Genomic DNA, 27,846 nt, shown 5'->3' on the forward strand with positions numbered 1-27,846 from the left:
TTTCATGTATATTTACAGCATTCTCAGTATGTAGTGTATCACAAATATTTTGTACCTGGGGCCTCGTGAATATTAGATAATTGTTTTTGCTTGTTCTTTCTCCTTTCTTTTTCTTTAGTGAGTTAGAAATTATACGCAAAACTGCACATATTTAATGTGTACAAGTCGACGAGTATGGACACGGGCATACACCCTTAAAACCATCACCACAATCCAGGTAAGAGACCTAGGTGTCATCTCTAAAAAGTTTTCTTGTACTTCCTTCACTGCTGTTGTTATAAGAACATTTAACATGAGATCTACCCTCTTAACAAATTTTAAAGTGTACAATATAGTCCTGTAACTATAGGTGCTATATGGTACAACAGATCTCCAGAATTTATTCATCCTACATAAATGAAACTTTATGCTCATTGAAGAACAACTCCCATTCCTTCCTCCCCTCAGATCCTGGCAAATACCCTTCTTTTTCTGCTTCTATGATTTTGACTCTTTTAGATACCTCCTATAAGGGCAATCATGTAGTATTTGTCCTTCTGTGACCAACTTAGTTCACTCAGAACAATGTCCTTCAGGTTCATCCATGTTGTTACAAATGGATCACAAGTGTTGGTAAGGATATGGGGAAATTGGAGCCCTTATACACTGGTGACAGGGATTTAAAATGTTGCAGCCACTATGAAAAACAGCATGGAGGTTCCTCAAAAATTAAAAATAGAACTACCATATGATCCAGCAATTCCACTTCTGAGTATTTACCTGAAGGAAACAAAAACGTTAACTCAAAGAGATATATGCACCCCCATATTCACTACAGCATTATTTACAATAGCCAAAATATGGCAACACACCAACGTCCACTGACAGATGAATGGATAAAGAAAATCTGATATATCCATACATTGGAATACTGTCCACTCCTTTCTATGTTTAGGATTACTAGGCTACTAAGTACTTATCAATATTGAACACAGCCTAGGAATTGTGCCTGTCTAACAAAATCTTTGCTTACAAGCTACCTATTTATACTTTATCTGTGTTTTACAAACTGTGGACCTATTCACATTTCATAATAAAATTCAATATTCTGAAAAGTAAATGTGCACTACACCAAGCCACAGAATTTCCTTTCGTGTAAGGTGACATGCAGTGTTTTAAGAGTGCCTGGTTAAATATGAATACATTATAATTGGTCTGTAACATAGAAGCAGTCCATCAAAGCCTGGAAAAAGCTGCACAAGAATCAGAGACTTCCTTTCTCTTGGTAAACTGAACTGTAGAGTCAGAGGCATTTTCTTGGTAGTGGGAACAGAGAGCTAAAGAGAGGAAAAGAGACCATAAATGGCTGAGCACAGACAGAAACAGGATCCACGTGTAAGCACAAGCTGAGGAGAACTTCACGGGAAAGAGTGAGTGATTAGTCTGGCAGAGGGAACAGAAACCAAAGGTGAAGATACATGTGATAAAGAGATAGAAATGTAGTGGGTAAATATTAACAAGATGGATATTGGTAAGCTTCTTATTCAAAGGGGACAGTTAGTAGGGTCCCTTTGGATTTTGAAAAACTGGCCAGTTCCCAAATTTTCTGAGGTCTAACTCCTCTGACAGTGGTAATTTTCAAGATACCTAGCTTGGGAGCTTTGTCTACACTCACATGAGATATAGCCCAGGGATTAAGATTCCTGTTGTCTAGTTTGTACATTCACTATAATGGAATGGACTTAATTTTTTTCAAGATGTACCCGTATAATGACCTGAATGTCTTCTCAGGAGGAATTATCTCAACTTTATTGACTATAGAGTATTCTTACAATGTATCAAATAATTCACACATAAATGTTTAAAGGACACCAAGCAATACTTGGTACATAGACATTTTTTTTTTTCTTCAAGGTTAATGTAAACATCAACATAAATAAAGCTACTGTCGTACTTCCTTGCATTCTTCAGTACATCTAGCATATGGTGGTGATATTAGGAAACTGACATAAATGATAATGCTAGAGCTTGGTAAAGAATTGGTTTTGGAAAGGATATCTGCCATTTGGAAAATAAATGGCAAGTGTACCATCATTCCCTCTTCCCATTCTATGGTTGACATTATTAATTAATCAGGGTTTTGTTTCTCCCCAAATCCAGATAAGTTCGTAGTTAGACCTCTTCACAGCATTATATTTCAGGTCTCATTACTAACAGATCTAAGCCAGCACCCACAATTAAAGCTCTTTGCCATCAGCGTGTTATTTCTTCCTTTGGACGTTTGCCTTCCGTGCTGGCTGTTTTCTCCAAGTGATTAATGTAACCTCATTAAGTTAATGAATCTGGTACTTTAGCATTTCTTCAAGGATAAAAGAACTAAAATTATTGGCTATGTACTACTCCGTACGCTAATACATTTTCTTAATTTATTAAAGGTGTTTATAAAAACTTAAGCATGATTTAGAAGATCTCAATCTCTAAATAAGTACCAACCCTTAGGCATTACTAAAGAAGAAAGGGAACCAAGAAAGCTTAAAAGAATTTATAGATAGCAATGTCAAAATTAAAAACTTTTAAAGACCAAACTCACCTCAAAGAAATAAAGACACTGGGAAAAACATTTGCAACATATGCAATATCCCAAAATGATTGATACATTAGTAAATAGAGTATTCCTATAAATAAATAAGAAAGTCCCTTGAATGACTGTTTATGAGGTGTTATTAGGAGCACAAAAGTGAGGCCACACGCTGAAATACGTTTTCCCCTACTTGTATACTAGAATAAGTCCATATATGTGCAGGGGTTTTTTTTGTTTGTTTGTTTGTTTTGTTTTTTTTAGCCTTAAGAATTCCCCTTTAAAGTGATAGTACACTTAAGAAAAAAGATGATTTTAATATGCATGAGCTGGAATTGGTTGGGAACAAAAATGTGACAATTTCCATCTTCAGAGCCAGGTAGAAATGGGGAATAATTATGCAAGACCTATGTAACTTTTAAGTACTCTTCAAATATTTTTGTACTGATTTGTTTATTCCAAATGTCATAAGATCACATATGAGTCTAGGCAGTATTAACCAATGGCTTATACCATCAGGCAGATGTGGATGATGGAAGTACACACCACTATGTAGTACTGTCTTCCCCCAAGCAAATGGTAACATGAATGTGGCCAAGACTCTGAATCTAATTAGAAATGTACAGGATAAATAAGGGTCAGTGGAACATAGTAAACCGCACCAAGAGAATGCAATCTACGAAATACACACTGTGGGAAACTGTACGTGATAAGCAACCTGTTTCTTCAGCGAGAAAAACTGGAGTGAGGGAGGGTGAGAGGAAGAGAGACTCTATAGATTAAAAATAGAACAAAATAATAAAACCAAAAAAAGTATGAGGCATATCAACCAATCACAATTTATGCACTTTAGTTGGATCCTAATCTGAAAACAAATTATTAAAAAAATATGACAACTCAAGAAAGTGAACCCTGATGTGTTCTTTGATGAGGATGAAAGTTTGTAGGTATGTTAATAATACCTGTGATGACCAATTGTACTGCCTTTTCCAGGACTGGGAGGTGTTTTTTATTTTATTTTATTTAGATTTTATTTATTTGACAGAGAAAGAGAGAGAGAGAGTACAAGCAGGGGGAACAGCAGAGAGAAAGGGAGAGGGAGAAGCAGACTCTCCAAAGAGCAGGAAGCCTGACGCAGGGCTCTATCCCAGGACCCCGGGATCACAACCCCAGCCGAAGGTAGACGCTTAACCGCCTGAGCCACCCAGGCCCCAGGATTGAGAGGTTTTTTGAGACTTGGAACTTCCAGTGCTAAAACCAAGAATGTCATGCACAAACAGTGATTTCCATCAAAACTAACTGGGATAGGAGTTATGACATTGGTGGGGCTAGAAATAAACTCAGTAGGCTTTTGGAGGAGAACTGTTCAAGTGTAGTATATGTTTGAAAATGGCCAATATTTAAAAAAAGTCACATGGACCAATATTGCTAGTATGTGGAAAGATGGAATGGATTTTACCAATATTCAGAAATTTCATGAAAGCATTATATCTGGATTTCTTTCTTTCTTTCTTTCGTTCTTTCTTTCTTTCACCAGTTTTTTGTTGTTTAGTTTTTTTAGGTAGGCTCCACTCCCAACGTGGAGCCCAACATGGGGCTTGAACTCACAACGCTGAGATCAACACCTGAGCTGAGACCAAGAGTCCAACGCTTAACCTAATGAGCCACCCAGGCGCCCCTGGATTTTTTTCAAAACAGACAGAAAATGAGTATGAAACATACTATCATCCAAGATAATGCAATGCTAACTTTGCCAGTAAACTTGATTCTTGCATGTAATAAAATGAAATAGGCTGGTGATGACTTCTGAAAGTCCATCTATCATTGTAAAGTTTCTTGTGTTACAGTATTGCTAACAGACAGTATTTACTGAGTGCCAAGGCCCTGTGAGATCTCCTGACATAGTCCAAGTATGCAAATTAACCATGAGGAAGCAAGAGATTCTGTGTTTTTATAGAGCTCACAGGAGGAAGCACTCACTGATCCACATGTGTATCTGAGTATGTGATAATTGTATGCATTTACCCGAAATTTAACAAGATCTATACATCCACTAATATTGGAAATGGATGTTTGTAGGTGAATTTGACTGAAAGGGGTAGCTTGAAAATTTTCACAGAATATGAGAATTTGTGGGAGTCTATTTCTAAACACTGCATGTATACCTTTGATGTGTGCTTCTTTTCTTTTTATCCAGTTCTCAGAGTACAAGTGATGAATTGTATAGTTTACTTCTTTTCCTAACAATATTGAATCAACAATGAAAAAAATGAAGTTATTGTGAAATAGCTTTTATAATCAAATCAGTGGCTTAGTGATTTATGTGGATCATGTTCCAAATAGAATAGTCTAGCATCAAAGTCCAAATTTCTTAGTGGAAGAAAATTAATTAATCTACCAGCCATCCTTCATTCAAATTGTGTGACGAATATCCTCTTTGCTCTGTTTCTCTCTTAGAATGGAGAAAGATTCCATTATTCTTGGCAGAGTAAAAGAAAAAGAAAAACAGTATTACAGAATTATGTTTTTCAAATGCATTTATTCATAAAACTGGGATGTGGGAGCTTGCAGAACAGGTTTTATAAGACCACATGAGTTGTGAGAGCATTTGCCATGTTACACACTGTAGGTGCTGTGTCTTTAAGCTGTTCTTCAGAGGCAAAGCCATCCAGTGCCCGAAATGGCACCAGAAAAGTTTGAAAACATCAAGGAGTGACAGAGCGATGGAGCATAAAAGTACCGGTTCTTATAGTCATCCTGAAAAATGGGCCAAGTCCCACGAGCATCAGATTCATACAACCCTAGACAGTCTCTTTCTGTGAAGCATGGGCAAGGTGCTGTGGCAAGTTGCTTTCTGGGGGCTTCTCACTTTGTTGAATGAGGACATCCAAAAAGAAAAGGAAAGCTGAACCACGGAAGACTAAAGAGCCCCCGACCAATTTACTTGTTCTCAGAATATGCCCTGCTTTAAGTTCCTGCTTTTTATTGTGACTTTCTTCTGCATTCTTTCTTAATCCCCCTCAGTTACTTGTCTAACCTGACCTACCCTTCTGTCAAAAGCCAGCCTAACTGTTTCTCCTGAAAAGAGTCTGATGAGATTCCCTCAAGCAGTAATTACCTCTCCTTCCCAGATATTTTCACAGGGCTCTCCAGAGACCTTTGTTATGGCATGTGTTACAGATTGCTTAAATCCATTATTTCTTATACGTGTGTATCTTCCACTGAAGTGGAAGTGACCTTTTTTTTTTTAAATTATAATATTTACAACAGTTCTAATACCACAGAATATATTTTAATAACATTGGTGGAACTGAAATAATATATGGGAATTGGTTGCTTGCGTTAGGGTCTCATTAGAAAAAAAACAGAGCTGGTAGACTATGCCTCAAAGTTTGTTGAGCACACACACATGCAAAGGAAAATGAGCAAATAAAATATATACCTGAGCTATTGATTTAGTTTACTTATCTTTTACTCATTCTACGTTGAAGCTGCAAATTTTAGAACTCAGCTAATTAAAATGACTGATTCGTGGGTTACATATTTTCTTTTTGGAACGTGATATAAAAGTTATGGAAGTAACTACTCAGATGTAAAGTTTAAGTTAAGAAACCCAAGTTTCGAACATATCTTTGTCATTTGTTTAAACTTTAACTCAACATTATCAAAATGTTTACCGAATGTGCCAGGGTTATAAATGCAGTCAAATGTCAAAGTTTGTATTTTGCTCTCATCCCTTTTATTTCCATATAGGAAAAATGCTGTTTAAAAAGCCTTTCAGTTTACATTTCTAAACGATTTCAGAATTTTAAAGACTAGTTAGATAAATTGCTTTTAAACTATAAAACTTTGCATTCCAGACCAGAAACAATTGTCAATACATCTGCTTTATGATAAAAGGATGGAGTTATATCAAGATCAAATTACGTTACCCTTTTCAAAACTGCTAACAAGAGGGTAATTACTATGTTTCTGTCATTTTCTTTCTCTATCCTGCCTCTTTGTTTCTTTACTTTCTTGCTCTCTGTCTCCCAGGTCAGCAAATGAAATAAACACAATTTTGTGACTGCCTTCCTGAATCAATTTAAACCTTTCCTGGGAATCAAAAGCATGAAACAAAAAGCCTGGCAAAAAGTATTTCACTTAACTACTGAATCATTTTATATTTATGTGTATTACATTTCTAAATTATATTTGAAAAATCTATCATTTCTCCTGTATGTCACAAGTTCTTGTTGGTAGAGAGAGGCCAATGTAGACAGATAATTTTTTAAACAGTTTTAATGAGACATAATTCATATACTATAAAATTCACTCATCTAAAGTGTAAAGCATAAGTAAAGTATACGTTTTCAGTTTATTCACAGAAATATACAACTATCACCATAATCTAATTTTAGAACATTTTCATCACCCCTAAAAGCAACCCTGTACCCAAATAGCTTTCTCTTCCATTCTCTCTTCCAGCCCCCAGTAACTACTAACCTACATTTTGTCTCTATAGATTTTCATATTTTGGACATCTCCTATAAACAAATAATATAATATGCAGTGTCTTAGGACTGTTTTTTTCACTTTCTATAGAGTTGACAAGATTCAGCCCTATTGTAGCATACATCAGTACTTCATTTCTTTTTTTGACCAAATAACATTTGTTGTCTGGATACACCATGCTTGTTTAACCAGTCATCCTTTGATATGAGTTGTGTCCATCCTTTGATGATTATGAATAATCATTAGTGTATGGGTTTTTGTTTGGGCATATGTTTTATTTCTTGGGGGCAGCCAGATTATTTGGGGAATTTTACAAGAGTGTTCATGATTATAACTCTAGTTTGTCAGGAATGGTATAAAGAACCTGTTCACAGAGAAACATTGTGAAACTTGACTCCTTTTTTTTGTACACAGCTAGATTTAGATGTCATATATAAAATGTGAAATTCTGTGTAGACAGAACATTCAGTGTTATAGTGGTAGTACCATGACCGGTTTTATCGTTAACAAAAGAGTAGAGTTCAAAAATAATGAGAAAGAACAAAGCAGGCAAATTAAATTACAACCTACTTCCCTTTTTTCATGGGCACTGACCTGGAGATACCGCTAGAGGGTCTGAAATAACAAAGTTCTCATGATATTGGTTGAATTGTATCTCCAAAATATGAATGTCATGAATTAATTAATTTATAATAAACAATAAAGAAAAAAGAAAGAAACAAAGTCAGAAACAGAATAGGGCTTATTCAGATTTAAAAATTAATATGTGAAGGGACATGATCCAGAGTTAACCTAAGAGACACCTGTGGTCACAGCTCAAGAACTCAGTTACGTTTGCAGGCACCTGGGGGGCTCAGTTGGTTGAGGGTCTGACTCTTGATTTTGGCTCAGGTCATGATCTCAGAGTCCTGAGATCGAGCCCCTTGTCCATACTCCCTCTCTCCGCTTTGCGGGGAATCTGCTTGGGATTCTTTCCCTCTGCCCCTACAGCTGCTCACACTCTCTCTCTCTCTTTCTCTCTCAAATGAATAAATAAATCTTAAAAAAAAAAAAAAAAGAAAAAAGAAAAAAGAACTCAGTTACATCTGGAGCCCTGGTATCAGTTTAGCCATGACCACTAGGACAATGGCTGAGCCCTTCATGCCTCTGAGCTGCAGTTCCTTTCAAAATGAAAACACTGGATTGGAAAATTATGAATTAGTCAGGTGGTATCCACACCCAATGGCTTTAGAGCGAGGTGTTTAAAATTTCCGAACCAATATCCGAACTATTAAGAGGGTCCAAACAGATAGTTCTGTTCCCCACTTGACTCCCCCAAATTCTCTCCCCTTCTCCAGAGCTAGATCATTTACATATTTATACAGTTGGTTTGTGTGAATCTCAACATAGATTCAGAGACTGTTACAACTGGAATCTCAGTAATCATTGGGCCAGTGATGCAACACTCTCATTTTACTGGTTATAAAAACCAGTTATGACTTGTGCAAGGACACATCCCAGCAACTGGGGACCCAAACCTGGCCAGGGCACCTGGCTCTTCCAACTCCATCATGACACTTTTCCAAAGGATTCCTGGGAGTCCACTGATCCAAACTGTATCTGCAACTCTCACCACCACACAGAGAGGACAACTATAGTTGTTTTTTTAAATAGAAACAAAATAGCATTGACTTACTACCTATTAAAAACAATAAGTTGCTGACAGACACTAAGGTTTTAAGTAAAGGTTATCCCTTGCTAAATTCTTCCTTTTTTCAAACACCTGGAACATCAATCAATGCATCATTCTGAATGAAAGAATGGACTCTTTTTTAAATCACTCATATCGTGCAGGGAGGTTGATGTAAAAATCTACCAATGATTTTTTTTCCTTCTTAGAAACCCTCAGCTATATGTCCTTTATTGATGCCACTGCTATTGAAGAAAAGAGCATTTACAAATTACTTGGCTTTGAGTAGTCACCTTCCGATTGATTGTTCTCTGCAGGGTCACACTGTGTTTCTCCTTCATAACAACTTCCGCCATCTGTAATGATCAGAGTTACTGATGTGTTCCTTTTTTATCTGTTATGTTTATAATCTGCCTTCTTAAGCTAAAATGCTCATTCTTTGGGTGACAGGAATTCTGCTTGCCTTGTTCACTGAGGTGTCCGCAGTGCTTAGCATAATGCCTGGTTCTTGGGTCAATACCCTTTGCTGAGTGAAAGATATTAATACTTGTATCAACAAAGAGTCTGCACAGGAGACAGTGAGGAGCTCCATAGTTTTCTGCATTCCCGCGAACATCTGAATATGTGTAGACATGAAGATTGACATCTAGATATTTCAGATGTTTCTAGGTCAGCCTAGGGGCAAACGAGTTACATTCTTGTTACTAATTTCTGTACATAAAGATGACTTTATTGACTCACAACTAATTATTAATAGTGTGAATTATTAAAGTATTAAAATATTAAAGTATAACTTCAGGGGCGCCTGGGTGGCTTAGTCATTAAGCGTCTGCCTTCGGCTCAGGTCATGATCCCAGGGTCCTGGGATCCAGCCCCGCATCAGGGCTCCACAGGAAGCCTGTTTCTCCCTCTCCCGCTCCCCCCCCGCTTGTGTTCCTGCTCTTGCTATCTCTCTCTCTGTGTCAAATAAATAAATAAAATCTTTTTAAAAAAAAGTATAACTTTAATGCCTAATGAATGAAGCATATCTTTATTTAAAGGCATAGGTCAAAGAATGTAACTCTGGAATCAGGCCTATATTCAAATTTAGGTCTGCCAATTCTAGTCTACATCATCTTGGGCAAGTAAATCCATCTCACTGAATCTCTGGACTTTAGAAATATAGATATTAGAGATAATATTTTCTACAAGTTCCTGGTACAGTATGAAAATATTCAACCTGTCACAAATGTCTTCATTTATTGCAAGAATTAAGCTTTAATAATGCAACAAAATTATTGATCATCAGCACGAAATACAATAGGTGTCTAACAGATGTATTTATTTTTATTATTACTGATCCATGGCAACCTCAAAGATTCACACTATATAATCAAAAAGTGATCATGCCAACCTGGTCACGCTGTGATCATATGGCTTCAGTGTGAGCAGCACTGAGATTTTTAAATTAGTCTTTATCTGCCCTATGGGCAAGGACTCCCTGTGGACAGACAGGACCTTGGCAGTGTTATCATCTCTTGCCAACCTTTGTCCAGGCCAGCAGAGTGGGTTTCAAAGTAATGCAGCCATGATGATAAACGCCTGGCTTTGTTACAGAATTCTATTATCAGCCTTCCTGGTTTGTGTTTTGCCAAATACAGCATTAAAAGTAAGAGATGTAGTGAGTTCCCCGTCACAGAACATGTTCAAACAGTAAACTGGAAGAGGACAATGTGGACAAGATTCAGTCTTTGCTGCTTTGTTTTTAAACTCAAAGCACATTAGGGGTAACATTTGGAGGGTCACAAGTGCTCTGCAGTCATTGCTGATAGGTGTTTCACTTTGTGTTGGAAGTCGTCATAATATCGCTAATTGATTCCTAGGTGCGGCATGTGTTAAGGAAATCCTAATCAGAATCACAGACGGCTCCTCTAAGACTAAGGATTCTGTTATCTCTGACTACTCTTGGCACTGAAAAATTTCCAACGAAGTTTATAATGCAGTATCTTGCCAGATTCTCTGAAGGAGAATCTTTTGAAGTACTTTCGGTCTTCTAAGGACCGGCTGATCCTTCACTAAGGCGCGTGCCGACAGACTGCTCTGTTACTCTTGTGTGCTCTCTCACTAACCCCACGGTGAGGCTTTGATTTTCTCCTGCTAGATAAGGTCAAGAGTCAGTTTGTCCAGGATGCTAGAGAACCCTACGTTCTGGTGATAATTTTCAGTTTCCTGTTTTCTGTCAGCCTTAACAGCCCACTCACCTTTTATACATTTATTCCTAGGCAACAAATTGAACACCTATTATGGGTCACAGTTCTTCACTATAGACTCTGGAGACTGTTAGTGTGGTAGGAAAATGATAAATACTCACAATATATGTGATATGTAGCAGGAGGCTGAGAAACCTAAATACTAAGAGTGAGGTGTCAAGGAAGTCATTTCTCGTGGCCTGGGCAACAGACAGTCACCAAAGCTTCATTGAAGAAGTGAAAACCTAGCAGGAATTCTTCATGTGGGGATGAGGGCCAAGAGCTCAACTGTCACTGAGGCCCAAACCCACAAGCTTCCTGCGGAGGCAAACAGATCAAGAACTTGGGCACACCGAGTTGAGTGCTGCAATCAGCTAGTAAAACTGGTTAAAGAATTTTGCAAGCTGGTTGATAAACAGCCATTATTAAGTATCACATGATATAAAGTTATGATCAAATAAATTATGTTAAAAACAGAGATAATACTCAAACCTTATAACTTCCCAGTTATTTTAATGCAACTCTTATGAATGCTTTTGAGATTATTTATGTCCATTGCATATGAATGGTAGAAATACTAAATAATCCTGTTGCTACTGTACATCTCTCTCTGACCCTCATACGGTGACATCATGTTGGTAGCTTGAATTTGGCCATGGTCGGAGCATTTATGGCAGGAAAAATCAGCAAACACTACCAATTGAGTTTTTACTTACTGTTTTATTGATCGTCTGGGCCTAAGAAAGTGATGGAGGATATGTTTATGCGGATTGCTCTTAAAATATGTTGTAGTAATAGCTGTTACATTGTAAATAGAGCAAAAAAGTTGAGTAAAGATACTTCCAGTATTACAAAACTATTTACTGATTAAGCCAAGTTGCTTATGTCATTGACTGGCAAGTGAAGTTCCAACATATGCCATCATTGTTCACGTTCATCTTAATCACAAATGTAAATAAAAATATCATTAACATTCACATCAGAACTAAAGCTGTTTATCAACTGCAATCAGAGCTTGGCTCCAGATATAACAACAGTTCAGCAAAAATCAACAAAATCTGCCTATTAGAATCAATTGGCTATTTTGAATTTATAAAAGTATTGCATGTTTATTTTATTTGTAAACTGTATGCTGTGCATGTATATGATGTACACTTTACATCACTGAAATATACTGAACTTATGTTTATATATATACATGCACACACAAGTATATGTATATATATGTGTGTATATTATACACATACCCTTTTTCCCCTCACGGAGAGCAGGTTGTTAAACACTTACAGACTTAGTACTGTGCATACGTGTTATTGCGCCTAGTATGCCAGGCAGAAAGCTCAGCGAAAGTTAAGGGAACCATTTAACAATTTAAGAAAGGAGATACATGACTATCTACAATTTCGCAAACTCCATTTAACTGAAGTAAGGAATGAAGACAAGAAAAAATTTAGAAGACAACTCATTTCGTTCAGGTAAATAAATATTGAGGACCTTAGGTTAAATCAGAAAAAAAGGAAGAGACGGATCCGAGAGACACATTCCAGTTAGAGTTGTAAGAACATGGTGGCTGATTAACTGTGAAACAGGGACAACAGGAAGACCACCTCAGGTGTGCAGTTCTGAAGAAGAGTGGACAGCAAAGTAATTAAGTAGATTAAGTAATAATTTAAAAACCATAGACACATGCACACAAACACACACACATACACACACACTCACAATTTTTGGGAAAGGATTTAAGAGCTTAGTTTAGGACCCAGTTTGAAATACTTAAGATATTTAAACAGAATTACCCGGCTCACAGTTGATGATAAGGGTCTGAATGACAGGAAATGGATCTGGCTTGGGCTAGAAATTTTGGAGGCTTGGAAATTAGAGGGTGGGAAAAGACATGAGTTATGGAGGGAGGCATGAAAGAGAAGATGAGAATACATACCAGGGTACCTGGCTGGCTCAGTCAGTAGAGCATGTGACTCTTGACCTTGGAGTCATGAGTTCAAGCCCCACATTGGGTGTAGAGCTTATTGAAGAAAGGAAGAAAGGAAGAAAGAAAGATGGATGGAAGGAAGGAAGGAAAGAAGAAAGAAAGAAAGAAAGAAAGAAAGAAAGAAAGAAAGAAAGAAAGAAAGAAAGAAAGAAAAAGAGAGGGAGGGAGGAAGGAAGGAATAGAGGAAGGGAGGGAGGGAGAATATATACCACAAAAAGGAAAGAAGACAAGATTCAAACTTGGGAACCACCCATATTTAATGGTGAGATGAGGAAGGGGCTCGAAAATGGAGATGAAAAAGAATGAATACGTGAAGAGAATCAGGAGAGAGTGATGCCTCAGAAATGAAAGTTTGATCTGCCTGGTGATGGGTATTAAAGAGGGCACGTTCTGCATGGAGCACTGGGTGTTATGCACAAACAATGAATCATGGAACACTACATCAAAAACTAATGATGTAATGTATGGTGATTAACATAACATAATAAAAGAAAGGAAAAGAAAAAAAAAGAAATGAAAGTTTGAAAAAGTTGTAACCACAGGTATCAGTGGAGTGCAGAGTCAAAAAAAAAATCCAAAAAACAAAACCAGTTTCACTGAGCACAGTGGGCTGACGTTAGATTACCTGCTGTGCCAACTCTAGTAGGATTCTGTTTCGGTTATCAATTGCTGCATAACAAACTACCTCCAAAATTAGAAGCTTAACACAACTAGTTTATTATTTCTCATGATTCTGAGGTTTGGTTGTGTAAAACCTGACAGTTCTGCTCTACATGGAGTCTACTGGAAAGTCCAAGATGACCTCCCTCACAGGAGGCTGCTGCAATGGCTGGGAGCCCTCTGGGTCTCCCTCTCTCCCTTTGGAGTCTCTCATGCTCTAGGGACAGTTGGCCTTCTTTAAATGGCAGCCAGTTTCCAAGATAGCAAAATGGGAACTTATAGGGTCTCTTAAGGTCTGTCACAAGATCACTTCTGCCATTTTCTATTGGTCAGAGTAAATTGCAAGTCTAGCCTAGGTTCAGTGGTTGAGACCGTACACCTCACTGATTGGTGGAAGGAGTGGCATGCTGAACAGGGATAGGAGAAATTGTTGGTGACCATCTTTGTTGACACTCCATGTGTTCTTGTTTTGTGCAAGTTGAGTATTTTTAAGTCTTGGCGCCCCCTCCTTATTGTAGTCCAGGCAGCTCCAGGATTAATACGATGCTCCATTTACATACAAGAGAAACAAAGTGAGTGTGTGTATCTAAGATCCACAAATGAGCTCCTACCCAAGTGCAGGTCTTACGAATCACAGAAATGAATACCAATGGCTAGTGGCAAGATCTGGATTAGGATGTGGGAAAGGGGCCAAGGAAGAATGAACACACCAGAGACCCTCATCTATATAAAGCTGCAGAAATGCAAACAGAGCTTACTAACTTTCCCACCTAGGAGTCTGGGTACGAATGTCCTAACAGCCTCATTCCATTTCTTTGCTTCAGCACCCAGACATCTTTGGATCACTTGTGGCCACGAGGTATCAAATAACTGAAAAGGGGAGAGGAGACTTTTTGTATTGACAACAGGCTCTTTGTCCACACTGAATGTGGACAGCAATACCTTAATATGCACAGAAATACTGTAAACAGGACCTTTCGCAAGCCAAGCTTTCAGGACATATGTTGGCCTCGTTATATATCTCTCTGCCATATCACATAGGCTAGTGGATGAGCCTTCATGCTGACCATGCATACACAGATGACTAGAATTTTGTGTTTTGTTCATGAATTTCTAAAGTAAAGTAAGCTCTGAATATCTAGATAGGTAAATTGAATCACTGTTTTATTCTCCATTTTCGGCTTTCAAATGTGCCCACATGGGCTGATTTTATTATTTTATTATTTAGCATCATTTCTTAGGAGTAACAAATTTCCCTAACAATAAAACAAGTCCATAACACGAACGATTTGTACACGTAAGTACTGCATGATATATGAATGCAAACAGGCTGAAAGTCGTGATAAAATTCCAGACCCATAATTATAGTGGTTTAATTGTAGAGTCCATTTGGTGAAGTCCTTAATTATCATAGTTGGATATAGTCTAGCTGGCTGTGAAATCTTGAGCTACTCAGTTTAGGATTATGTTAGGACTAACAAATTTTTACACACACACAAAAATCACTTTTTATATATGATACAAACAAATCAATATTCATGTGTAAATTCATAACCCTGAATTTTATGAAAAGAGAGTAAGGACTGGCTTTGGTCTAATCTATTCTGGCTGGATGTGAAACTGTGAGCTAGTAATTTAACTGCATTGGAATGCATTTTTACAATTTTCCATTGTTAAAAAAAGTGAATAGAAATAGATTATTCCAGTGGTCCTTCCCCAGCTCTAAAATTCTACCATTCCTTGGTTCTGAAAATGATTTAGAAGTAACCAAACAAAAAAAACAATACGATTTCAAAGAACAACTTAATCTTTCTACAGTACACACAGCTAATTCATTTTATATGCCTCAGAGGATCAAAATGTCAGCATTAGAAGATTAGAATCTCATCTCCAACTAAGTCCCAATGAATCTTCCCCAAGACATCTCACTTTTCGACATAGGAATATTAAGGGCAAAAATCACTATCTAACCTTTCACATGAAGAAGATGAAAAATCATGACTTTTCAGAGGAACTGTTTCTACCACAGTCACACTTCACCTGCTTAAAAAGTCAGACTGTTCTAGATTTTAAAAGTACACAGGTGCTCACTACATTTAGCTTGATTTTCATTTGTTACAAAGACTTTAATTCTACTCTCATTGATGCTGATGGCTTTTGCCATCTTTTGACTACTACCAACATAATTTTTTTAATGAAGTTGTGTAGAACAAAAAAGGGGAGCTTGGATACTGACAAAAGAAAGCAAGGAACTGGCCATGGAAAGAAGGAGGCCTTCTGTTGGAGAGGCTCCAAATCTGAACCCATCTGTTTAGGGTGGCATGGAGATGAATAGCATCAATAGACTCTAGAGCATGAAGAACTGAGTTTGAATCCCAGCCACACTACTTATTAACTTCGCGTTCTTGGGAGAATTTCTTCATAACTCTAAACCTGTTTCTTTTTGGAATAATATTAGCAGCAGTACCATAGGCAGTTATTAGTGGGAAAATAGATCGAAGGAGCCTAGCTCTGAGCTTGACATATAGCTCATGCTCAAGTATTTGCTGTTGTTGTTATTCTAAGTACTACTACAACTATCATCAACATCACCAAAGCTAGGATCCAATTGATCTTTCCTTAAAAAGTCAAGTATCAATGAAATAATCATGAATGCTAATGATGTAATATTTATATACATCTGACTGTCATTATAAAAATCATTACTTTTATTTTTTATTATTTTATTTTAGTGTGATGCCAACATTTAACAGGAGATCTACTCTACTAACAAATGTGACTACTTCAGATACATCATATAAGTGGAATTATGCAGTAATTGTCTTATTGTGACTGGTTTATTTCGCTTCACATACAATCCTCAAGTTTTATCCCTGTTGTTGCACTTTGCAGAATTTCCTTCTCTTTAAAGGTGGCATAGTATTCCACTATGTGTATAGACCACATTTTCTTTATCCGTCCATCGTCAGTGGACACTGAGGTTGTTTCCACATGTTGGCTACTGTGAACAGTGCTGCAACAAACATAAGAAGACTAATATCTCTTCGAGATGCTGACTTTAGTTCTTTCGGATCATTACCCAAAAGTGGGTTTGCTAGATCATGGAGTAAAAATATAGGCCACGCACTGCCAAAATAATGCCTAAAACTAACCCAGGATTTTGACTCAGAATATATAAACAACATTTGTAGATCAATAAAAACAATTATCAAATAGAAGTGATTGAAAAACATCAATAGGTATTTCACAGAATCAATGCAAATGAATCACAAGCCTGTGTAAAGAAGCTTAGCCATATGCCTATCAGAGAAAGGAACTTAAATCTATAATAAAAGTCAATTTTATATTTAACAATTTAATGGTAATGAAAGTTAAATTAAAACCTATCAATATGGGGCACCTGGGTGGCTCAATTGGGTAAGACTCCGACTTGATTTTTGTTCAAGTCGTGATCACAGGGTCATGAGATCAAGCCCCACATTGTGTTGGGTGTGGAGCCTGCTTAAGATTCTCTCTCTCCCTCTCCCTTTGTCCCTGTCCCCATGCCACACCCCACCCCCATGCTCTCGTGCATTCATGCTCTCTCTCTCTAAAAAAAAACCAAACAAACACCAATCAATACTATGTATGTCCTACTATGAACGGGATTGTGACTGACATACTTATGTTTGTTGGTTGGTTGGTTGGTTGGTTGGTTGGTTTTGGCAATTCTAATAAAGATGAACATGCACATTGGCAGTTATTCATTGAGGTTGACAGGAAAGCTACCTACTAGAACTCAAAGGAAATATCTCCTAATGTGAGCAATGAAAACATATATTTTAATATTATTATCCAATAAACTGAACTGACTCATTTTACTCGATTTTATCTCTACCATATATCACAAAAATATTCAAAAAGGAAACAAAACAAAAAATAAAAATAAAAATCATTACTATTCACATGTTTGCCTATGGATGTGAAATTGAGCAAAGATATCAGGGTTAACCATTTACTTTCTAGGAATTAAAAAGATAAATCACTACAAATATTTGTGACCCCAGCTATACCAGTAAGTCGAGGTTTTAATTTTATGTGCAATCAGAAAGGACTAGTGAATGAAGTGTGTGTTAACAGCAGTACATGGGAGGAATCACCACGGTGGTTTTCTTTAGTAAAGGAAATTCTCTTGGAGAGATTAGACAAGTACTCATTCTGTAATTAAATTTTCTGGTCACTAATGCAATATATGATTCTTGTGAACATTTTTAATATAGAGAAGCATACAGTCAAATATTACCAAAAAATCAACTATCCAGAGATTATTGCTATTACTATCTTTTTCTAGATGGTTTCTATTTCCATCTTTTATTTTTATAGTCTTTCTCTGCAAAATTGGTATATATATACTGTATTTAAAATACTGTCATATCATAACATAAACACTGTCTGGCATAACAATTTATCAAAATTAATATGCTTGATTATTTAATGGTGGATATATACAGCTAATATTTTATTATGAATAACATTCTGAAAAAAAGCTCTTATGGATTTAATTATATGCCTAACTGACTGTTTCTCTAGAAAAATTCTCTTAATGGGAATTGTTGGGACAGAGTTGAACCTATTTAAGGCTGTTGATAATCTATGACAGGACTATTTGGAAGTTTCTTCGAATTATTAGAACAATTTGGGGATGGAAAGGGTCTTCTAGATTACTCCAGCTCATATTTACCTTTTCTTCCTCTGAATGTCATGCCAACTGCTACATAAGCATATAGAGTATTGTCTGTCCTGACATTTAAATATCTCATGCAAGTGATTCTCATGTCTACAAGAGGGAAGTTGTGGATTGTAGATAACATATCATACAAAGTTTAAATGCATCAACAGGTACACACAGAGCTGTGCTGTGTAGTGTGCTTTGCATACTCTCTGGTGTACATAGTAACTCAATCAATACCGAGAGAAGGTAGAGAATGAAGACAACTCAGAAGAAGGAGAGCCAACTGACGACAGGAAATACTTAAGTGAGGACTTTCTAATACCTGATAATAACAAAAAAGAGAATAATACTTTGGTGGGGTTTTTTTTTGGCAAATGAGATGGAGTGAAACTCTCCTTAACAGTCCTTTGCAGTTCTGTCTTCCTGCTAATCAAGAAATAATATGCCTCTTTTTGGATAAGAGAGTGGACTTAACTCTACTGACATTTAATGCCAAAAGAATGGATAAATTAACCAAAGGAAGAGTATAGCGAGTGAAGAGAAAGTCTAGGATTTGGCCCTTGAAACTTGCAAATTTTACAGTACAGATTAAGAAGGAGAAGCAAGATATGCCTAGAAGGAACCGTTGGCCAAGGTAGAAAGGCTCATAAAACCTAGTAGAGGAGAATATTTTGAGAAAAACTGATAGGGCCACTGTGTCAAATGTTGCTGAGAATCTGAATAACCTCAGTAAAAAAAAAAAAAAAGTCAGATGGGATTTGGAAAAGTGGTAAGAACGGATAAGAACAATTCCATGATGTTGGAGGTTGAAGCCACATATGGAACGTACGTGGATGGCTAATGAGGAAGCAGAGGTAGGTCATTCGATGCATTTTTCATAAAGTTCGGTGACCAAAGGGAAAGGACAAAACGGAACTCTAACGGAAGGGGAAGTGGATCAAGGGGACTTTTGTTTTTTTCTACGATGTACATTGTCCATTTCCCTCCAAGAATGATTTGCAGAGAGGAGAGAGCAGTGAATCAGGAGGGATAGGTGGTAACAGTAAGCGAAGTCCTAGGGACAGGGAGGAGGAGGGGGTCCAGCGGCTGAAGTTGTGTCGTGACTTGCTCCAAAAGCACTGCCGTGAGGAAATGGTAGTACATGTTTTTCAACGGGAGAAATGTGCTAATTCTTTCCTAGCTTCTAAAATCCTCCAAGCAAGGGTAAGCGACGCTTCCTCACTGCACGTAGCCAAGGCGAGGCCTACAAATTCCATTTGTGAGCATGTGATAGTGAAAGGCTCAGCAGACGTGCTGTGATAAAGATCAAAGTCGAAACAGGACTGTTAATATTGTGCATACCTTTTTTACCATTCCTGGAGAAATCGCAGAAGCATCTAGGATAAACCTGAAGCAATACTAAGCAGACTTGAGGGTTACAGCCGGAGAGTAAGCAAAACAAATGTCCATTAGATCAAGATAATGTAAAGTACTGTGGACACAGAACAGATGTGAAACAAATTCACTTTGTTTCAGGAAGCATGGCAACTCTGCCTATTCAAATAATCAGGCCAACAACTTGCCGAAAGCACAATCCATGAAAATGTATTTGCTCACATTTCAGATAACCTAAACCAGGGCTTCAGTGGTTTCCAAAATCCCAAGTTCCCCTCTTATTAATGCCACGGAGAGGGGTTTTTTTGCCTTTAAAAATGAAATGAGATTACGTGTGTGAGAGTACGTAAACCAAAGCCTGGTACATGGCAGTCCTTTAATGATATGCTAATTAAATCCAAACCTTTACCCCAAGGGAAGTAAGCCAAGGAAATAAGGGACTATGACATTTGAGTCTTTATGAGAACTTCTGTGGTTAGGACTCTAGTAAAAATATTTCCTTTGATTTTATTTTTCTATTAAGGAGACAAAATAGTAAATATTTCATAAAGTCATAGTACTGGGGAGAGGAGACTGAATCAGCAAAATGGGACTTTTTATAGATTTGAATTGAACTAATTTTTGAGCACGTGACACTTGGTACATGCTAGTGTTCTTGGTTAGGCTAAATGGTAAGTAATATTCACTGAGCCCAATTTATGGACTTGCTTTTCTAAGAATAACACTTTAGTCCATGTATTTTGACTTAGCTTATCGGAGTAAGTTGAAATGAAAAGCACTAATCCCCATTAACTATCAATATCACTTTGAAACAATGTTCAGCCAAATTCGTTTTAATGAAAGTGAATGAGAGGACTTCCTTAGAAATCTGAAAATGTAACATTAATAAGCCTTGACAGTTCACTAAAATTTAATGAGTGACTTTCATGCATACTCAAACTATAGTCTATTATATATGCTTATATTAAATAAGTATTTCCAACCGTTAAAATTACAGCTAGAATATATTGAAAGATTTTAGGGTTTTAATGAAACACATGTCTTTTTCAGCTTGTAGCTTATCTTCTGATCTACTTGCAGTAGGACTGGATGCTTTAAGTTATTGCTTTTGTGCCAGAGAATATTCTGTTCTAAACAATGTACTTTCATTGCTATGATAGAGTTTATATGATGTCATGGACTGTGGGTTATAATAGTCTTAAATTACTAAAATATGCCTATAATTGATTGTTTCAATTTATTTTTCTCTTTTAGAGAAAGGACAGAAAAATTTATGCGTCATGAGCCAGGGATTTACCTGCTGACTTGGATGCATAGTCGAAATTACACTCATCAAGAGGAACAGTGGGGGCATGAGAGAGAGACCACAAAGATCTTGGGAAACCAGTCCGCCCCGCCCCCCCCCCCCCATTTGCTCTGACTCAGGAGTCTTACCAGAGGCAGGGGACAATACATCCACCACTCAGCCTACATATTAGTGAAAGACATTATATATAGCTTGATAAAAAGGTGCCTGAAAGACAAAGTGACAAGCCTTCAAATCACAAAAGTTTCAAAATGTCAACAGAGTTCTATTAATAAATGGTGTCCTGAGATTTCTGAGATCAGATACCACAGTTTCTTCGACATCTCTTATTAAGAGAAAGAGAACCTAACTGAGGAATCCCTGTGTTAAGGCTATTCTCCAGTCACAAAAGATATAATCATCGAGGCACAAAGCACTTGAGTTCCCTGTCTTACAGCTGCCAACCTGGCGTGAGCGAGCGACATCTTCTTTGAAGTTATCACCTCATCAGTATTCAGTTCAGCTGCAGTTTTCCTGGCATGCCCTCTGCTCTTGCTTAAACTCACACTGAGAGGGGAGGCACCTGATTATAAATGAGAGGACTGAAGGATCTTCTTTAGATGTGACAGTTTGAAAAGAATGTTTGTGGAAGTAGTTACTTGAGAGTAGCCTCAAGGGCAAATTCCAACAAAATCAACTCTAACACTTAAAATTAGAGGCAAAGATTATTTAAACAAAGTGAAGTGACCATGGATTTGGATGTCTTGGAAGAATTTAAGGTATTTTCCAGTAAGTTTAAAGAAGTTTGATTATTTTTCTATAATTAAAAGGAAACACAGTGGGAGAGATCACCTAGTCCATCCTCAATTTCCTCTTCTGTAAAGCAGTAAAATCTTTAAGTATTTGACAAATTTTTTAAAATCTCATCCATGAAAGCCGTTACTTGGCATCTAGTGACTTAAATTATCAGGGGGAAAAACCCTACATTTTAAGGCATTTTTTTTTTTTAAAGATTTTGTTTATTTATTTGACAGAGAGAGACATAGTGAGAGCAGGAACACAAGCAGGCGGAGTAGGAGAGGGAGAAGCAGGCTTCCCGCGTAGCAGGGAGCCCGATATGGGACTCGATCCCAGGACCCTGGGATGATGACCTGAGCCGAAGGCAGACGCTTAACGACTGAGCCACCCAGGCGCCCCTTAAGGCATTTTAATACTCTAAAACAATCAGCTCAAGAAGAAATAAAATATTCCTGTATTTCTCCACTACAGTTTCTCAGAGATATTAGGTGAAAATACCTTTGAGCAAAAATATATATTACTCAAGGGGCGCCTGTTTAAGCATCCGACTCTTGGTTTCAGCCTGTGATCTTGGGGTTGTGAGAGCCCCTTGGGGGGATCCAAGCTCAGGAGGAGTCTGCTTGGGAATTTCTCTCCCTCTCCATTTGCCCCTCCCCCTTGCACATGTGTGTGTGTGTGTGTGTGTGTGTGTGTACTCTCTCTCTCTCAAATAAATAAGTAAATCTTTAAACACACACAAAGAAGAAAGATATTACTCAAGCCATACCTACAGCAGACCCACTGCTCCACTCTGTGAACATAGATGATATCAAGAAAAAACTAAACCACAGAATTTAAGATTCTCTCTGGTATCATTTCAGGTACAGAGCGTGATTTACGTTTCCTTGCCTAATAAGAGCTTGTTGTAAGAGTCAAAAGGTGTTTAGCTGGCAATGTACATTTTACTGTTAATTGTCACACAGTCTCAGCAGCAGATTGAATGATCATTTCACATTTAAATCATAGGAAAAAAAAATCTCCACTCACAATGTCTTCATTTGGAATGTTCTGGGATATCTGGATGACTTAAGAAGCTCTCCATTTCTCTCCTTTCTGCTTCTCCTGCCCATCTTCTTTTTTTTTAAAGACTTAATTAATTAATTAATTAATTAATTAATTAATTTTAGGGAGAGCGAGCAAGCGAGAGAGCTGGGGAAGGAACAGAGGAAAAGAATCTCAAGCAGACTCCCCACTGAGTGTGGGGCTCAAGGTGGGGCTTGATTTCAGGACCCTGAGAGCATGACCCTGAGATCATGACCTGAGCCGAAACCAAGAGTCAGATGCTTAACTGACTGAGCCACCCAGGCGTCCCCTCCTACCCATCTTTGATCATGCCCTTTGGCACCCACGCTCCCTATACTTCATCAATCTCCAGCCTCCTGCCATTATCGAAGCAAGCTTGGGCTCTCTCTCTCATCAGAAGCAGCACACCTATTGCTTCTGCTCAGATCTTCTCCAGTTTGCTGGGTAACTCCACTTCACCTTCCATCATGCTGCCCACACCTTGTCATGGGTTTTCACAGACTCCTACAAGCAGAACTAATCATTCCTCTCCCTTTAACTCAGGGCTTGGTGCCTTTATTAGAGCATTTGTCATATCCTACTCTAATTATTGTTGGCAAGGTCAACTTCCATGTTATTTTCATCTCCTCTTGGGGCCACCTTTCTTTCAATAGTGATGCATGGTGTCATGTCATGATGGTGGGGAGTCAGTTGCATGGAATCAGAATCTAGAAAGATGTCCAACCCCCCCGCCAATGTATCAGGGGAGTATTCCCTGGATGATCTCCCTGAGGCCTCTATCACTGGGTTTGAAGTAAGGAGGCCTCTGAGGGAGCCAGGGAGGGGAAATTCCTTAGCATTCCAACACACCTCTGCTAAGACATTCTCCAAGTTTCTTCAAACTCCATTCTTTCATATATTGATTCGGGGTAGCATTACAGAAGTGGCGGTTTGTTTACTTCTACAAGCCTTAAAACTGTGTAAGGCACTTGGTTTTGAAGGGTGCACATAGCTGCTAAAGACTGTTTGTTTTTAACCTTTTGGGGCTGCAGGTAAAATTAAGACAGAAAGTTATTTAGAGAAACAAGTTACTGCCAGGCAAGAGTTCTAGAGAAAACACCCTAAGTTTCCCATACCCTCGAAGTAGAATTTGAGGGCATGTAAAAATTGCCGTGTCTCCCGAGTGGGCAGAAAATTAGAACTAGTGGGCCTCCATTGTGTCGTCCTTCCTGAAGAAGCACGGCAGAAGGAGGTGCGCTGGACAGCCCTTTCAGGGACTGAAGAAAGGCTCACAGCTCCATGGATCATCCATATTCGTGCGAGCTGAGTCAGTGCAAATGCACATTTGAGGGACAATCAGGAGCCAAGACTAACCTGCAGGGTGACACAGTGTGAATTAGGCAGATGCTCCCTGGGCTCCATGCACGCACAGACCGGAAGCAGAGTTCAGGTTATATTGCAGCCCAGATGTGTCCCCTCTGCTGAGCAGCATTACCTGAATGTGTGATGTCTTTTTTTTGAACATCTTTCTTTAAAATGAGTATCTGTCAACATACTGAGAAAACTGTAATAGATTTTATTCCAAGAACACTTTTCATAACTTAGGATAATATTTCAAAAGCAAGAAACATAACCAAACATAACTTCATTTAAATATCCTTTAAATATTCATCAGCAATGAGGAAAACATTGAGAGTTCATCCTCATCTCCATGGATGGCATGGAGATGACTCACAGTGTCATAAACATCTTTAAGATTTTCAGGCTAGTGCCGCAAAATAGGCAGGCATCCCTCATAAAGCCACATGCGACTGGCTGACATAGAATAAGCTGTCATAAAAAGTCCTTCTATTAGCAATCTGTGACATGTGTTTCTAAAATAAGAGTTCTTTTGAAGTTGATACTTCTTGGCAGGGAGGCATTCTTAAGTGCACACTTAAAAAATTGGTTACTGTGCCCATTTATATCCTGGGGCAAGAGGGCTAGCATGATTTCATACCGGCGGGATGCTGCCTTCCTCACTCTGTATAAATACGCTAACCCCAAGATCCTTGTTATCGTAAGATCTATAGATTTTTTTAAGTGACTTCTCCATCAGATGACTTTTAAAAAAAAGATTTATTTTAGAGAGACCGAGCAAGTGGGGGGAAGAGTAGAGGCAGAGAGAATCCTTAAGCAGACTTCCTGCTGATTGCGGAGCCTGACATGGGTCTCCATCCCAGGACCCTGAGATCATGACCTGAGCCAAAACTAAGAGCTCTACACTCAACCGACCGATCCACCCTGGCGCCCCAAGATCTATAGATCTTTTTTTATAAAATACAGGCACATTTTAGTCAGTGTGTCATATTTATACCAAATCCCGTACAGGCTTTGCCTTAATGGTCTCTTAGGTTTTTATAATTGTGATTTTGGTGACTAAGAGAAATTGGGCATTTAGTCTGAGGAAACTGGGTATTTAAGTGTTCATCATCTTCTCTGTACATTTTTACAATAATTCACCAGAGAATTTCAAACAAAAGTACATATTTTAGTAAGCCCCCTTCTTATAATATGATTCCCTTTAACTCTGATACTTGTCCTAAGCTCTAGCAGATACTTGCTTATCTCCATCAAATGGCTTTGGACTGAACTGTTTAGAATGGGGAGAGGTTGGGAGAAAATGATTCACTAATCCCTAACAGTTTCTATACATGTATTTGTATTTTCTCTCTCTCTCAGACTGTTCCTTAGAACATACCCACCTTCCAACTTCTGTGCTTTTTAACTCAGTCATCGTAAATAAATATGTATATATTTATAACTATGTATTAAATTATATATAAGTAAATTATGAAATATAAACCATCCATGATCATTTCTATGCCATCCCACTCTGTTTAGATTACCCTCATTTTTACCATTTTTGTTTGTCTTCTTACCACCTGACACCTCCGATCTTCCATCTGAGATCCTGCCTATTCCTTCTGAAGAGGTGTTTTTCTTCCCAATGTTAAGCTCCACTATTAATAGTTCTTTCAGGATCTGTTTGCCTGAAAATATCATTTTTCGCTTTAATTGTCTAAAGGCACTTTTGCTGTGTATGGAATTCTGCTGGGCAGTTATTTTCTGTCTTGAAAATATCACTCAGCTGTCTCCTGTTTTCCATTGTTGCTGTCGAGAAATTAGGTTTTAATTTAATTGTCATACATTAGAATATAATCCCTAAAGTTGTCTTAACCTTCTGATTGCTTTTCAACTTCCTCTTTGTCTTTAGTTTTCAGCAGCTGCTGTTGTGGTTAGGTGTGGATTTTCTTTTGTATTTACCTTGCATGTTGTTCAGAGTCTTTTTGAAAAAAAGGTTTTTAAAAAATGGTTTTCTGTCTTTCATCGGTTTTACAAAAATAATATTCATCATGTCTTCAAATTGTTCCTTCCATTTCTCTTCGTCCTTTAGGATTCCAACTACAGTTATGTTAAACATTCTTACCCCGTCCTCCATGTCTCCTGCAGTTTTCTCCCCTTTTTCTCTTTGTGCATCATTCAAGATACCTTAGCTCTTACACTAAAATTCCTTTTCAGTTGCTTTTAATTTATTCTTAAACCACCCACTGAGTTCCTCATTACAGTTATTTTTCACTTCTAAAATTTCTGTGCATTTTTTATAGTTAGCAATTTTCTCCTGAAAATTTTAACTCTGGCTATTATCACCTCATACACAGTATAATTATTTCAAAATTTGTTTCTGATATTTGGAGCCTCTGTTAGTCTGTTTTTACATGTCTTAAACCAAAATAACACAGACTGGATGGCTTATAGACAAATTTATTTCTTGTAGTTCTGGATGCTGGGAGTCCAAGACTGGAAGGTCAGCATGGTTGGGTGAGGGCCCTCTTCCTGGTTGCAGACTTCTCACTGTAAATTCTTGTGTAGATAAGGGCTCAGGAGCTCTGTGGGGCCTCCTTTATGAAGGCACTAATCCCATCAATGAAGGTTCCATTCTCATGATATGTAATCACCTCCCAAGGCCATACCTACTATTACCATCACCTCTGTAGGTTTGGATTTCAATGTAAGAATTTTGGGAGGACACAAACATTCAGACCACAGCACTATGTTTTGTTTTTGCTGTTGATTTTCAATCATGCTGTTTTGTCTCCTCATTTATCTGGTTATGTTAGGATAATTTGATTATTATTATTATTTGGGGTTTTTTTTGTTTGGTTTTTTTTGAGAGATAGAGAGAGAATGTGCACAAGTGGGAGGGAGGGGCAGAGGGAGAGGGAGAGAGAGAATTTTAATCAGGCTCCATGCCCAGTGTGGAGCCTGATGCTGGGCTTGATCTCATAACCCTGAGATCATGACCTGAGCCAAAATCAAGAGTCAGACGCTTAACCGACTGAGCCACCCAGGCGCCCCAGATTATGTGTTTGAAAAGTTGTTTGGAGAAATAATTTGAGACCACATATGCTGTCATGTTCCAAACATGTCATCTTGTTTCAAAGTCTTTTTGTTTTCCTTCTCTGAGCTGCAATGGAGCACTAGAAATCTGGGATTGCCTCAATCCATCTGAGGCACGAGATTAGTTGGATCTGTGCTCCAATTCCTGGAAAGACCTTTTTACATAGAGCTCACTTTTACCCCAGGGTGGGGCTCTTTTCACCTAATAAATGAGAAGTCATCCAATTCCTCTTCTTTGGAGGTTTCTGGATTCCAATCCCCATCTCTTGGTCTACACCAGACTGTCAAAGTGCTTAATTCACCTCTGAGTACTTTGGCTCTCCTGTCTTGAGTGGCATAATTAGAGGGGAAAGTCAACCCCAAATTCCAGGCTTACCTCACTGGGGCTCTATCCTTTCCCAAATTCTGGTCTGATAAATTTTAACTCTCTTTTCCCACCCTCCAGCATTTTCAGAATACATGAGTTTTCCCCCAGCTTCTCTAGATATTCTCCTGAGAGGTTGGTCCAAATTATTTTACCTACTCTACTAGAAGCAGAAATGCCTTCAATAATATTTTTAATTACACTTATTATTATTCAAATATCATTCGTGATCCCT

The 27,846-nt window shown here is 37.9% G+C and overlaps 1 long non-coding RNA gene across 1 annotated transcript in view; it reads left to right on the forward strand.

Annotated features, from left to right (window-relative positions):
* The window catches only part of LOC116645143, a 30,378-nt gene extending 26,235 nt beyond the window's left edge, over nt 1-4,143 (forward strand). Inside the window, exons 2-3 of the long non-coding RNA XR_004301912.1 lie at nt 119-217; nt 4,110-4,143. This is a non-coding gene — a long non-coding RNA (uncharacterized LOC116645143). The remainder of the gene's footprint in view (nt 1-118; nt 218-4,109) is intronic.
* Nucleotides 4,144-27,846: the final 23,703 nt, after the last annotated feature.

Source organism: Phoca vitulina, unplaced genomic scaffold, assembly GCF_004348235.1.
Source record: "Phoca vitulina isolate PV1807 unplaced genomic scaffold, GSC_HSeal_1.0 scaffold32, whole genome shotgun sequence".
NCBI lineage: Eukaryota > Metazoa > Chordata > Mammalia > Carnivora > Phocidae > Phoca > Phoca vitulina.